The sequence below is a fragment of the Spea bombifrons genome, chromosome 11, assembly GCF_027358695.1.
Source record: "Spea bombifrons isolate aSpeBom1 chromosome 11, aSpeBom1.2.pri, whole genome shotgun sequence".
Taxonomy (NCBI): domain Eukaryota; kingdom Metazoa; phylum Chordata; class Amphibia; order Anura; family Pelobatidae; genus Spea; species Spea bombifrons.
This window is the reverse complement of record NC_071097.1, coordinates 33872967-33886604: the sequence shown is the minus strand read 5'-3', so window position 1 is coordinate 33886604 and position 13638 is coordinate 33872967.

Below are 13638 nucleotides of genomic sequence, written 5' to 3'. Positions count from 1 at the left end.
CCGGGTGCCACTCCTGTCAGCTAAGAACAGAAAACCGAGGCTACAATTTACACAGAATCACCAAAATTGGACAATGGAAGACTGGAAGAAGACTGTGGGGGACATTTTCTTGGCACACTTTGGGCCCCTTAGTACCAATTGAGCGTCATTTCAACAGCCTGAGTATTGTTGCTGACCATGTCCATCCCTTTATGACCACAGCGTCCCCATCTTCTGATGGCTGCTTCCAGCAGGATAATGCACCGCGGCACAAAGCTCACATCATCTCAAACTGGTTTCTGGAACATGACAATGAATTCACTGAACTCCAACGGCCTCCATGGTCACCAGATCTCAATCCAATAGAGCACCTTTGCTCTATTGGGTTGAGCATCATGCATGCGCAGCCGACAAATCTGCAGCCAACATGTCCATATGGACCAAAATCTCTGAGGAATGTTTCTAGCACCTTGTAGAAAGTCTGCCACGAAGAATGAAGGCAAAAGGGGGTCCAACCTGGTACTAGCAACGTGTACTTAATAAAGTGGCCAGCGAGTGTATATACATATCTACAAACACATTTACACATCCCGCCGCCCGCACTTATCTCTCACACTGTGCGGACAGTCTCTGGTTCACCGCGGGGGTCGCGTGACCATAGCTGTGACCTCTGCCACCCCTGTAGTTACATCAGTGTTACCATTATTACAATGCACGCCCATAGCGTTACTTCGGCCATATTTTGCATCTGTGAAGCCACAAGAGGAAGTTACGAGGCTCAGGAAATAGTGATACAGAGTATCTGTCAACCCAGCGACAGTTACTGAGAAATAGTCCCATTGCATCAACTTCTTCCAACAAACGCTATAAATTACCCCATTTATTTCACCGTCATACTAACGGGAATAATAACTCCCTCCCTGCACCCATTTTCCAACCACCCCCCCCCCACAGGGCTAATCTCGGAGCAACATATAAACATATATATTTACAAAGATGTTTGAAAAAAAAAAAAAGGGCCAAATAAATTCCTTTGTATGGATTTTTTATGATTATTTTGTGGGGTCTCTTTTGTTTGTAGTTTTTTGATATTGAAAAGATAATATATTTTATATGAATTCCAGGTGTATTTTGGTTATAATTGAGAACGCTGTTTTGTCTCCATCACAATTTAACCATCGCCAGCCCCCATTCACCCCTCTCAATTCCCCATTCTCTGCATTCACCATCTATTTAACTTTGCATTTCTCTCCACATCCCTCCACTCATTCTCTCTCTCCATCCTCTATTCACTCTCCTCCACCTCTCTATTTGCTGTTCTCCACCTCTCTTTACCTCTACATTTGCTTCTCTCCATCTCCCCATTAACCATTTCTTTATCGCTCCACGTGGCCCCTCTTCCTATCTTCTTTATCCCCGTTCTCCATCTCCCAATTCCCAATCTCTTTCCATCCCTCATTCACACCGCTCCATCTCCCCATTCACCATCTCTTTGTCCTTCAACTCGCCATTTCTTCATTTCCCCGCTCACCCCTCTGCATCTCACTTTTGCAGCCACTCTCATCCTCTATTAACCCCATTGTCATCCCTTCATCCACCATTTCTCTCTTTCTGCCCCATCTCCACCCCCCCCACCCCCCCCCACTCTAGAAAGCCTCTAGAAATGATGAACCTCAAGGCGAAAAAAGGAATTAAAAATTTGTGGTTTTCAAATTAAATGATAGGTGTCGAGAAATCTATGAAAATCCAGTAAGTGGAGGGATGGATTAAGCTTTATCATCAGAAACACAAGGAAGTGCTAAATTGGTACAGCGGCGGGCAGCGGCGGGGGTACTTTTGTATCTTAGGAGGAGGAACAATGTCAGGTTTAGTCACATAGGATGGGGTTATTGTCCATATTCTGATATATTTCAGTGCAGTGGTGTCTCTTATGCTATCAAATGGGCAATTGCTCACCCCAGAAGAAAGTAGAGCTTTCTGTTATAAAACAATATCTTGTGAAACCTCGAAGATTGTATTGTTTGTTTTAAATTTGGAATTCGTTTCTTCTGAAAGTTGAAATGTGTTACACGTTAATCTAATCAAACATCAGCGTCTGCATATGGAACAAAAAGGATTTCCTGACTGTGGGGTAATAATTAGATATTTGAGGTTCTGTTTCTTCTGGAACATCAGAAAACGTTGTTGACTTGAAGCGATGAGGAGAATTGGTGCGACATTCAGATGGCCGGGTCAGACTTTGGCATAAACAACATGAAAACATGGATCCATCAACACTTTAGGCTGGTGGTGGTGTAATGGTGTGGGGGACATTTTCTTGGCACACTTTGGGCCCCTTAGTACCAATTCAGCCTCGTTTAAACGCGACAGCCTACCTGAGTATTGTTGCTGACCATGTCCATCCCTTTATGACCGCAGCGTCCCCATCTTCTGAGGGCTGCTTCCAGCAGGATAATGCACCATGTCACAAATCTCACATCATCTCAAACTGGTTTCTGGAACATGACAATGAGTTCACTGAACCCCAACGGCCTCCATGGTCACCGGATCTCAATCCAATGGAGCACCTTTGGGATGCGGTGGACGGGAGATTCGCATCATGCATGCGCAGCCGACAAACCTGCAGCAGCTGCGTGACGCCATCATGTCCACATGGACCAAAATCTGTGAGGAATGTTTCCAGCACCTTGTAGAAAGTCTGCCACGAAGAATGAAGGCAAAAGGAGGTCCGACCCGGGACTAGCAACGCGTACCTAATAAAGTGGCCAGCGAGTGTATCTATATATATATATATATATCCAAACACAATGAAAAAAGAGGGCCAAATAGGCTCCACAAATGTCCAACTCCAAATAAATTCCTTTGTATGGATTTTTTATGATTATTTTGTGGGGTCTCTTTTGTTTGTATCTTTTTGATATTGAAAAGATAATATATTTTATATGGATTCCAGGTGTATTTTGGTTATAATTGAGAACGCTGTTTTGTCTCCATCACAATTCAACCATCGCCAACCCGCATTCACCCCTCTCGATTCCCCATTCTCTGCATTCACCATTTATTTATCTTTGCATTCCTCTCCACATCCCTTCACTCATTCTCTCTCTCCATCCTCTATTCACTCCCCTCCACCCCTCTATTCACTCTCCTCCACCCCTCTATTTGCTGTTCTCCACCTCTCTTTACCTCTCCATTAACCATTTCTTTATAGGTTCGCTTGGTCCCTCTTCCTATCTTCTTTATCCCCGTTCCCCATCTCCCAATTCCCAATCTCTTTCCATCCCTCATTCACACCGCTCCATCTCCCCATTCACCATCTCTTTGTCCTTCAACTCAACATTTCTTCATTTCTCCGCTCACCCCTCTGCACCTCACTTTCGCAGCCACTCTCATCCTCTATTTCCCCCATTTTCATCCTTTCATCCACCATTTCTCTCTTTCTGCCCCATCTCCACCCCCCCCCCCCCACTCTAGAAGGCCTCTAGAAGTGATGAACCCCAAGGCAAAAAAAGGAATTAAAATTTGTGGTTTTCAAATTAAATGATAGTTGTCGAGAAATCTATGAAAATCCAGTAAGTGGAGGGATGGATTAAGCTTTATCATCAGAAACACAAGGAAGTGCTAAATTGGTACAGCGGCAGGCAGCGGCGGGGGTGCTTTTGTATCTTAGGAGGAGGAAGGACATCAGAAAATGTTGTTAAATTGAAGTGTTGGCGTGATCATTAACGAGGCAGTTTTTGGTCGATTGGAAAATCTTCACTTTTCATTATAAAGGGCCGAGCCCAGTCAGTTTCTCCTGCATGATGCGCAGTCAATGGACGGAGATTCCTCGAAGGTCATCTCACTGATCAAAGCACCAGTTCAGACCCACTTGTAGGTAAAGCTCATTGAGGTCGGTCCTTCATAATACAAAAAGTTGGCGAGTTGAGATATTCCCAAAACACCCAATGTTTAACACATCTGGCATCTCCCAAAATCCAGTAATCAGTTGATTATCCCCAAATATCAGTCCCCCAGCCTCTGGTTTTCCAGACATACGGACCCAAAGGCTCGAAAGAAAGAAGGATATTTAATTTTCCAATGGCACCTACCTGTGATCCCAAAATTTATCTCCAAAACCTACGCCACTTTGCATGGCCAAAAGGACTGAAGCTTATTGAAAAATGAATATTCTTGTGACACTGGTTGTTGGCCGATATCTAATGCCCACTTTTATTTATGAGGCTAAGTGCCGTCACACTATGAGGTCCAAGGACCCGTCCAGGTAGTTGCTTTAGGCTGATGATAGAGTAAATACGAGGACCGAGTCCTCAGAACAAGTGCCAAGCTTTACCTGTAATGTGGATGTTGGCGTGGTGCCCCGTCCATGTTCCGCCCATTTCTCGGTAACATTCTGATAAATATTTACATTGTTTACTCTTGAGGTACGCGGTAACAGGTATTTGTTACAGGAAAGTCATCCCGTTGAACTCAGCCTACGATGTTGAAACACAGTTTCACGTTTACCTTCATTCGACTCCAAGAACCCTTCTTCTCACCTGGCCACAGCTTCGTCCATCTCTCCAGATTTCTCTTCCAACTGGGGGCAGTTATCCAAAAATGTATATATAAAATGTACATAAAACACCTATTCTGCATGATTCTCAACTTTTATAACCTTTCTCCAGATCTTGAACAACCACATCCATACCCTATGGGTTTCCCACTAACCTACGAATGTTGATGGCTCCCTGTTCTAGTTCTAGGTAAAGAACCTACTGGATCAGTAAGTTCCGGATGAGTTAATTCGCAGCATGGGCCCGTCTACTGCCTGTCTATACACCGTTCATATTAATATTTTGGATTAATGGAATTTTACATCCAGAAACATAAATTCCATAATAAAAGTTGATGTTCCCAGCAGGTGGGGCGCCAAACTTTGCCAAACTCTATCCATGCCTTCTCTTTACCAAGTTCTCCCGCGTTCCTGACCCTTTTTGCGGAATTATCTCACGTAAGAATTTATGTTAAACGAAGTTTCAACTTTTTAAGGAGCTGTAGGTTCCTGGCTTCCTTAATCTTCAGGTTGAAAGCAAATACCCCAATGCAGAAAGGGCGCATGACACATGGGGCGTTCGTTTGTAGAGGAGGTTGTGATAAGATTGCCGGTGCCCTGCACAGCAACCATTGTGTTGCATGTTCTGGATCAGGTATCACACAGCGGAATGGCACAGACCCAAAGTTCAAAGGATTCTGGAAACAAACATTTGGAGAAGTGTCGCACAGAGAAGAATGAGTGCAAAAGAAGAATGAGCGCAGGACGTCGCATTAAAATCTAGAAAGAAAGTCCATCTTTTAGTTCGGTGAGCTTTCTGGATGATAAATTCCATCTACGCATCTTCATAGTTCTGGACTGTCTGCCAGCTGATAGATTTTAGTGTTGCCATCTGCTGGTGAAATTGTGCAAGTGTGCTTATCATTGGCATCCTTAGCCTTTTATATATATAAGAATCCAATTTTTTGACCAATTAATACACAATAATGATGTCATTCATTTAGAAGATTAATGTTGGTTAATTAGAGAGTTTAATTTATAAACATATGTTGTTTTTATACACATTATTGGGGCTTTTAGGGCTGTAGAACCCTGCGATCCCCTCATACCCAGCAAACATTCTGACCTCCTAGAAAAGACAGAGAGTATCAAGGGAGGAAATAGGGGTTTTGGCTTCAAAAGCGGGGCTGATCATCCTTTAAAGGGACATTTGGGAATTATGCTGTCAGTGATGGGAGTGACAAAGGGCCATTGGAGCACAGGAGTGATGGGAGTGATAAAGGGCCATTGGAGTACAGGAGTGATGGGAGTGATAAAGGGCCATTGGGACACAGGAGTGATGGGAGTGATAAGGGGCCATTGGGACACAGGAGTGATGGGAGTGACAAAGGGCCTTTGAAACACAGGAGTGATGGGAGTGATAAAGGGCCATTGGAACACAGGAGTGATGGGAGTGATAAAGGGCCTCTGTACGCCTATGAAGAGATTCCATTAAAAAGCAGCCGTTTCCAGCTACAATAGTCCTTTACAACATTAACCCTATCTGCGCTGGATTTCTGATCCTTTTCCTGTTATTTTAATGGACAAAATGTGCTTTTCTTTTAAAAACGAGGACATTTCTAAGTGACCCCAAACTTTTGAACGGTCGTGGATAGATAGATTTTTAGTTAAATAAATAGGAATTTCCGTGTCTGCTGCAATAATTATCTCCATCATTTACTCTGCCAGCCATTTCTTCAGAAGTCAATCTAATCCGTGTCAGCTAAAGGATATTAAATCATTTCTGCAAACTGATCCGCCCCGTGCTGAGCGCGAGAAAAATGATTTATATTCGTATTAATCTGACCAGATTTCTTAAATGCTTTATTTATTTTGAACTTGAAAGCGAACCAACAGGAAGGATATATTATAATTAAAAACATATTTTAAACGATTATGATCACCTTTTTGCTATCTGCTTTGCGCTGGAGCTTCCGTTACTTATTATTATTTGTTTTAGAATTTATATAGAAATATAAGGGGGGGAAATCGTGTTTTTTGGTATTTTTATGTGATCAGTTTCATCCGGCATCTATGGATAACTTCATTTTTCCTGAATAAAATTTTTATATGGTTGTCAATTTTCATAATGAAATCGGGACCAGAAAGTGGGACAAGGTAGAGTTCGGCAGGACAGCGGAATGGGGTGGCAAAATCGGGACTGTCCCGCACAAAGCGGGAGAGATGGGAGACATCTAGATCCCAAACAGCTACCTGCATGGAGTTAATCCTTTTTTATACCTCTTTAAAAGAATATTAACCCCTTAATGACAAAGCCCGTACATGTAAAATGCATTGTCCTCAAGGGGTTAAGCACCTTGTAAAAGGATGGATTTAACCCTTTGTGTATGGCATGGTTTTCAGTGCCCTTGCAGTGAGACAAAATACACGAAATACAAAGTGTTAAAAGCGGGGCAGTCAGTAGGAACATTCTACCGGTTGCTATGGTAATAGGAGAAATGTTTTAAATGACTCCAAGTATGAGCCCCATATACGGAGTGCCCATCAAGGGGGCAAATGCGACTACGGTGGGCTTCACTAGCGGCTGATGGACTCCCGGAATGGTTTTTAATTTGTGTCTCCGGATAGAGTGTTCTGGAATAGTAGATAAAGCCTCTCCCCACCGCAAGTGTCAGCTCTGTCGCTCTTCCTGTGGTGGGAAATTGCACGACATTTTCGCCGTGACTCTGGGCCGAGGGGAAAGCTCTTCCTCTTCCCTTTCCAAAAAAGTCACAAAAAAAACGAAATAATGCGCATGTTTTTATTTAGAATATAATGGGGGGGGGGTTGGGATGAAAGAGAAAGATGAGAGATGAGAATGAAGGACGGGATAACAGGGAGAAACGGCTGGGGGGTAACAAAGACGTCACGGCCGAGAAATAAGGGGAAAATGCGAAATACGTATAAATGGTTTTGCAACAGAAAGTTACTTAATGTGACAGCCGCCCAAAAACTACAAGCAGAAAATGAACGGTGAGAAAGAAGCCCGAAAAACTCTTTATTTATTTATTTATTTCTTTTAATAGTCACCTGTTTGTTTTCACCAAAAAAAACCACAAAAAATATAAAGAAAATACGTGAATTTATATATATATTATTCTGTTTTAATTTAAATATTCAACAACTTTGTGCTTCATCTCCGTGAGCAAGTGTGAGGGTGAGCTACAAAATGTGACTTTATACTTAACAACAAGCCTGTGACATCTGAACGCATATGACATCATACACGGCTCTGACCCACATCAAACGGGTGATGGCATTACACTTACCTAACCAAATAAAAAGAAAGGGGGCCCCTTGTATGTTTTGTGGCCCTGGTGATGCTGCAGAATAAATCAGATGCCTCCCTGGTGGTTTTGCGTGATGGATAAGTATCTGCCTGTACTTCTCAGCAATGAGGAGACCATTCATTCTGACCAAATCCCCAACTCCATTTGCAGAAATGCAGCCCCATCTTGCGAGGAACGTCCGCCATGCTTCACTGTTGCCTGCACTCATTCTTGTCCCGCTCTCCAGCCCTTCGGCAAACGGCCTTCTTTTACAGCCAAATAATTTTTTTGACTCATCAGTCCGGAGCACCAGCTGCCATTTTTCTGCACCCCAGCTTCTGTTTTTTTGTGAATAGTTGAGTCGCTTGGCCATGTTTCCACGTCAATGGCATGGCTTTTTGGCTGCAAGTCTTCAATGAAGACCACTTCCGACCAGACTTCTCCAGACAGTAGACAGATGTACACCATTTTTTCACACCTGCCTAAAACTTCTGCACAGTAATCTACTATTTAGATCATTAGGTTCCATGAAAGGGCCGAAAAAACATATCTCATTTTACGTTGTGATTGTGTATTATAAAATGAAATAACATGGACAGAATTGGGATGTCACAACCACTGAACACATTATCCTCTTCCTTTGGGGAAGGAACAGCCGGCAGCCAGGACTATGCCGTCACATATGTGACTGTTGGCAGCTACGGGTGAATTGGAAGATCGCCTCAGAGCCCTTTTTGTTGCAGGACAAGCTCGACGGTGTAGGAATGCTTTTCACAATTTAGTAAATGAACCCCAGTGATCCGGCGAGAGAGAGACAGCTAGCACTCAATGCCATGGATTCGTTCTGTTGACTTGGTTGTGTGGTTTTGGAATCTGAGCACCGGCTTTAGAAACGTGACAGCCCTGTGTACACAGCCGTATCGGAGCCGTATCGGAATACCTTGGCAGTAAACAAACATCTCTGGAGAATAAAACTCGATACCCCCGTGCCACCTCTGTGCCCAGCACCTTTTTGGAGTTGTTTCTAGTTGACCGCTCTCAGTTAAGAGAGGGGTTGAGCTGCGTGGGACCTGCCTCTCTCCCTTTTTTTGCCATTAATAGAAATATAAACAGGAATCTCTGTCAACTTTTGTAACTGGACTAGAGGGCAAGATGGAGGAAGCCCTACACGAAACACGTATATCGTAGAGCATAAAGGTGACAGCCCCAAACAAAATGGAAGACATAGTCAGTTTGATCATGTCTCCGTCTGGTGGCTTCCGGTCTGCGATTCGAAAAAATATGTCTGTATTTAAGACAGAAAATACCCCAAAATAGGAAATTTGAAATATTTCCAGATATAACTAATTATACATTATACAGGGCCATCCAAGCGCTTCCTGCAGCAGAAGTGTATGAGGGACGGACCTTCATAATGGATAGTGAGGTCAAGGAGTTAAAGTCACAACTCTCCTCCTGGAGCCCATCTCCTGCATAGGCAGAAGAGGACCTCATGGCCAGCTTGGCCCCTATGGGTCGCCTATATAGAAGGGCTGTAATGCACACAATTATGTGTCTCTGTACTAAAAGTCACATTGTTTAGCCTCATTAATGTGTCCTAACTGCCCCGCGGGAACAGACTGGGCGATCCATTTGGGAATGGCCAACCCCAAGCAGCTAGAGCACCAGTGGAGGTTCATCTTATCTCAGCCACCGAGCCACCGAGCCACCGAGCCACCTCCCAGGGCCAAAAAAACACAAAATGTTGACCTAATAACAAAAGGTTCTCCCTGTGAGATCTCAGCACTTCCCAGTAATCCCATTATCTGGGGCTGGGTAGATTTATAGCCCAGTGAGTCACGGGAGGAGTTATTGTAGCATAATTATTGTTTAATTCTGTAGAAACTATCTGTACCTTTTCTACCGACCGCCTCATTCCAAATTAGCATTTTGAATGGGAACACTATTGGTTTTATAATCCTTTGTGACTATAAGCACGGCATTAGGCGATGGTTTACACCAGTGCGCAAACAGTGCTATGTTGCTATGACGACATCTCTTGAATTGAAAGGTTTAATATTTATTCTTCTTTCCCAGTTACTCGAATTCCGATGCCGCGTTTTAATACACTTTGCGACCGACTTTAACTGTTTGCTTCCAACAAAGATCATTAATTCATAAAAAAAATCACAACGCGGGTATTCTACTGCATCTCTAGAGCTGCAGCTTCCCCCTTAGGATTTTTTTTTTGTTTGCAGGTTGAACAAGCACTTGTTATTGAATGGGACACTTTATTCTAGCCAACCTTTATATCATTATACAGTACGTGAATATGTTTGCACGGGTTTCTAAGATACGTGCTTTATCTAAGATCATAATGCATGGCAAAAAAGAGAATTAACCCTCAAATGCCTGCTGTCACCCCAGTTTATCTTACGCTGGCACGCAGCGTTAAATGCAAAAAAAAAAAAGGAAAACATGTTTTACGTGCGTGTAATCCAAAGGCGTGTGTTGGCAGCCAAGCGTGTGCTGTGACTCCTGAACCTGCCACCGCCTGCCATGTGTATGCATGACACCGTTTGGTGAGGGGGGGTTTTGAAGCTCTGCGTGTGTCCCTCGTACATCTCTCACGATACTTCATGTTCTCCATGGCAATTTTCTCAAACGGGGGGAAAATGAAAAAAAATACATGCCCCCCCTAAAAAAGATAATATCATTATTATTGTTATAATAATATAATAATACATTTAGAAAAAACAACAATAATAATAATAATAATAGAAACAACAATAATAAAAACAATAATAATAATAAAACTAATAATAAAAATAATAATAAAAATAATGCAAAAAATAGTAGTAATAAATACAATATATTCATAACATAGCTAATATTTTTTTTAGCTCCCATATTCTTGTTTTAATAATTTTTCTTAATTTTTAAATTGGCAAAAGAAACCAAAGTATCGACGTTGATACCGTACATAGGTGAAATTAGCGGGGGATGAGACAGCTAGGGGCATATTACAATTACCCCATGTATGCAATGCCATGATGCAGTACTGGGATTGCTGGGAGTACTGGGATGGCCGCTGGGCAATGTTCCTGTTACATAAGCTCTTGTGACCTCGGATGTCCCTTCTTCAAATGGAATCTGTGAGTTTATGTCAGTGTGTACGGAGATCGGTGTCGGAATCCTCAGGGTGGAGTGTGTATGTTCTATATATTCTAATTTAAATGTATCGGGCACCCAGCCCTGTTATGTAAAGAACGATGTCCAGGCTGAGTTAGTAATTAGGATAATGAGCGGTTATGGGAAAACGCTGAGGTTGCGACCTGACCGGCTATGAGGTTGCCCCCGCGGGGTATAAATGCCATCGCTTGGCGGTAGCGGGGCGGCTGGCACCCCGACTGCCCGTACCAAGCACAAAAGAAACGCAATTGCAATCTCCAGGCTTTAACAATCAAAGCTCCGTCACATTTTAATCCTGATTAAGCGCACATATTTCATCCAGGACACATTGTTCCTTGGCAGGAGTTTGTGTTTGACAGGGAGGGGTGCCGTCCGCTGTGTGTATATGGGGTCTGGCACTTACAGCGTACGTTACCTGCTACTAGACACTGATTTTATATACCGTATATATATATATAATATAGAGTTAATAGTCTGTTAACCCTTTGCAGGGCCTCCCACTGCAACGATACATTCTATAGGACTGTATGGGAGTAACGAGTTATACTCGTTATGCTCTTTTCCTTGGCAAGAGCGACATTTGTTCCATCGTTGGGTGAGGAAGGGTGAAGGTGGCCGTGCCATGTAAGGACACAGAGGATCACCGGGCCCCAAGCTTCTTCTTCTGGGGCCACACTCCACGAAGGAATATGTAGCCATAGCTCCCTTGGTAAAGCCAAGGGACGGACAGAGCTTCTTTGTTGGTTCCCCTCTGAAGTGAAGCCTTCATTTGGAAGTGAGATCCAAAAGTCCCGTCAATAGCTTCTCCTTTCACTTAAAACTTAGTAAACTAAGACAATAGATTCAGACCCCTCTGTTCCTCAATTGGTTTGTACCATGAGCACTTCCTGTCTGCAGTGTGAGCAAGGAGTGCTTCCTGTACGAGGGAGCTTGTCTGTCTCAGAGATATTAGAGACGCAACCTGGTCTGCAAACAACAACGCCACTGGGGGGGAAATCTGTGTCTACATCGCAAACGGCATTACCTGTCGCTACGCCTGTGTCCAGGGGCATAACATAAGGGCAGGCAGCGACATATCCCAGGCCCAGACGGACTAGGCCTAGGCCTTGCGCGGCAGGTCCCGGAGGGCAGCAGTCCCCCTGGTACACAACTAGGGGCAGGTCGCTTTCTCCCATAGATTATTATAGATGTTATTAATATACTGAATGATATATATATTATATAATATAATATTATTATAGATGTTATTAATATACTGAATGATATATATATTATATAATATAATATTATTATAGATTTTATTAATATACTGAATGATATATATATAAATAATATAAGATTTTATTACTGTAATATAGCTGCAGGCTGTTATCTCCATACACTTTGATGACCGTATCGCGCACGTCAGGAATGATCTGCTGGGTTTGTTCTGTGATTTGTAAAGTTGGGCAGCGATTGGAAGTTGTGACTCACTTTGGCCTGAAATATTACTGGTGTTTGTACAATGAATTTGTGCATTCATATTATATTTAAATATCTATCGTGCGAAGTGATGAGATAAACCCTCGGCATGGATGCTTCAAGCCCAGATCCATGACAGAAATAAACGACATCATCGATTTAGAATCTGATGTAACAGAGAGACCTGCTTTAACATCATACATTTATGCCAATGCAGTGTTTGCCTCAGTGCCGTTGCCCCAATCTCGGGGTCTCAGCAGCCTGGCGCAAAAGGTGGAAGCCGCAGGGAAACGGTTAAATCCCCCCAATAAAGAGTGTAAGCCCCTAAAAACCTCCAGATATTTAAACAGTTTAATAAAAATATTTTTTAAAAATAAAAAATAAAATAAAAATGAAGGATTAAATAAAAAAATAACATAAAATGCTTTAAGCATTTGGTACAAACAAGAAATTCTAAAGGTTTTAAAACTAAAAGACCATGGGGCTCATACACGCAAATATACTTTTAGAACAGAGGGGGCGCCACTCCGGAGCAGACTTCAGATACAGGAATATATGGGGATACAGAAAAAGGGAACCAAGGTCCAAAGCGATTAAAAGTGACAAGAATCAAGTATAATTTTATACTTAAGAAATTTATATTTCACTTATCTTTTGGGTGAAAAACATAAATTTTTTTGCCCTCCAAACTAGCATTATACAAACTCTTTGAAACCAAGAAACTCCAAAAAAAGGATTAGAAACTTTTAAGAACTTTTTGGAAATGGAAAATGATTCTGATCGGTTTCAACCTCCAGCAACAAAGTTCTGTCCTTAAAATAAATGCATCCCCCAAACTTTTATTTTCCGGCCGATTCAGAACCCGTTAAAATTGGGGTGGAATTGGGGTGGAGGTCAATGAGATGACCTTTCCAGACAGGCATGGAGAGCATGAAAGGAAAACTCTAAGCAACAAGATTTGATTATTAAACCATAGGATCGGTGGTAATGAGGTCATTCTTAGACATCTGAGTGGTTACACGTATTTTATGGGGATCTCTACCCCTTCAGAACCCTCATGGATTAAGGATTCTACTAACCAATGGCTGAACGGATCAAGCAATATTATTCATCGTACGTTGGAGAATGCGGCTGCCATATACATTAAAGTGCGTATGATGGATGGAGGGCCACCCTTTTTCACAA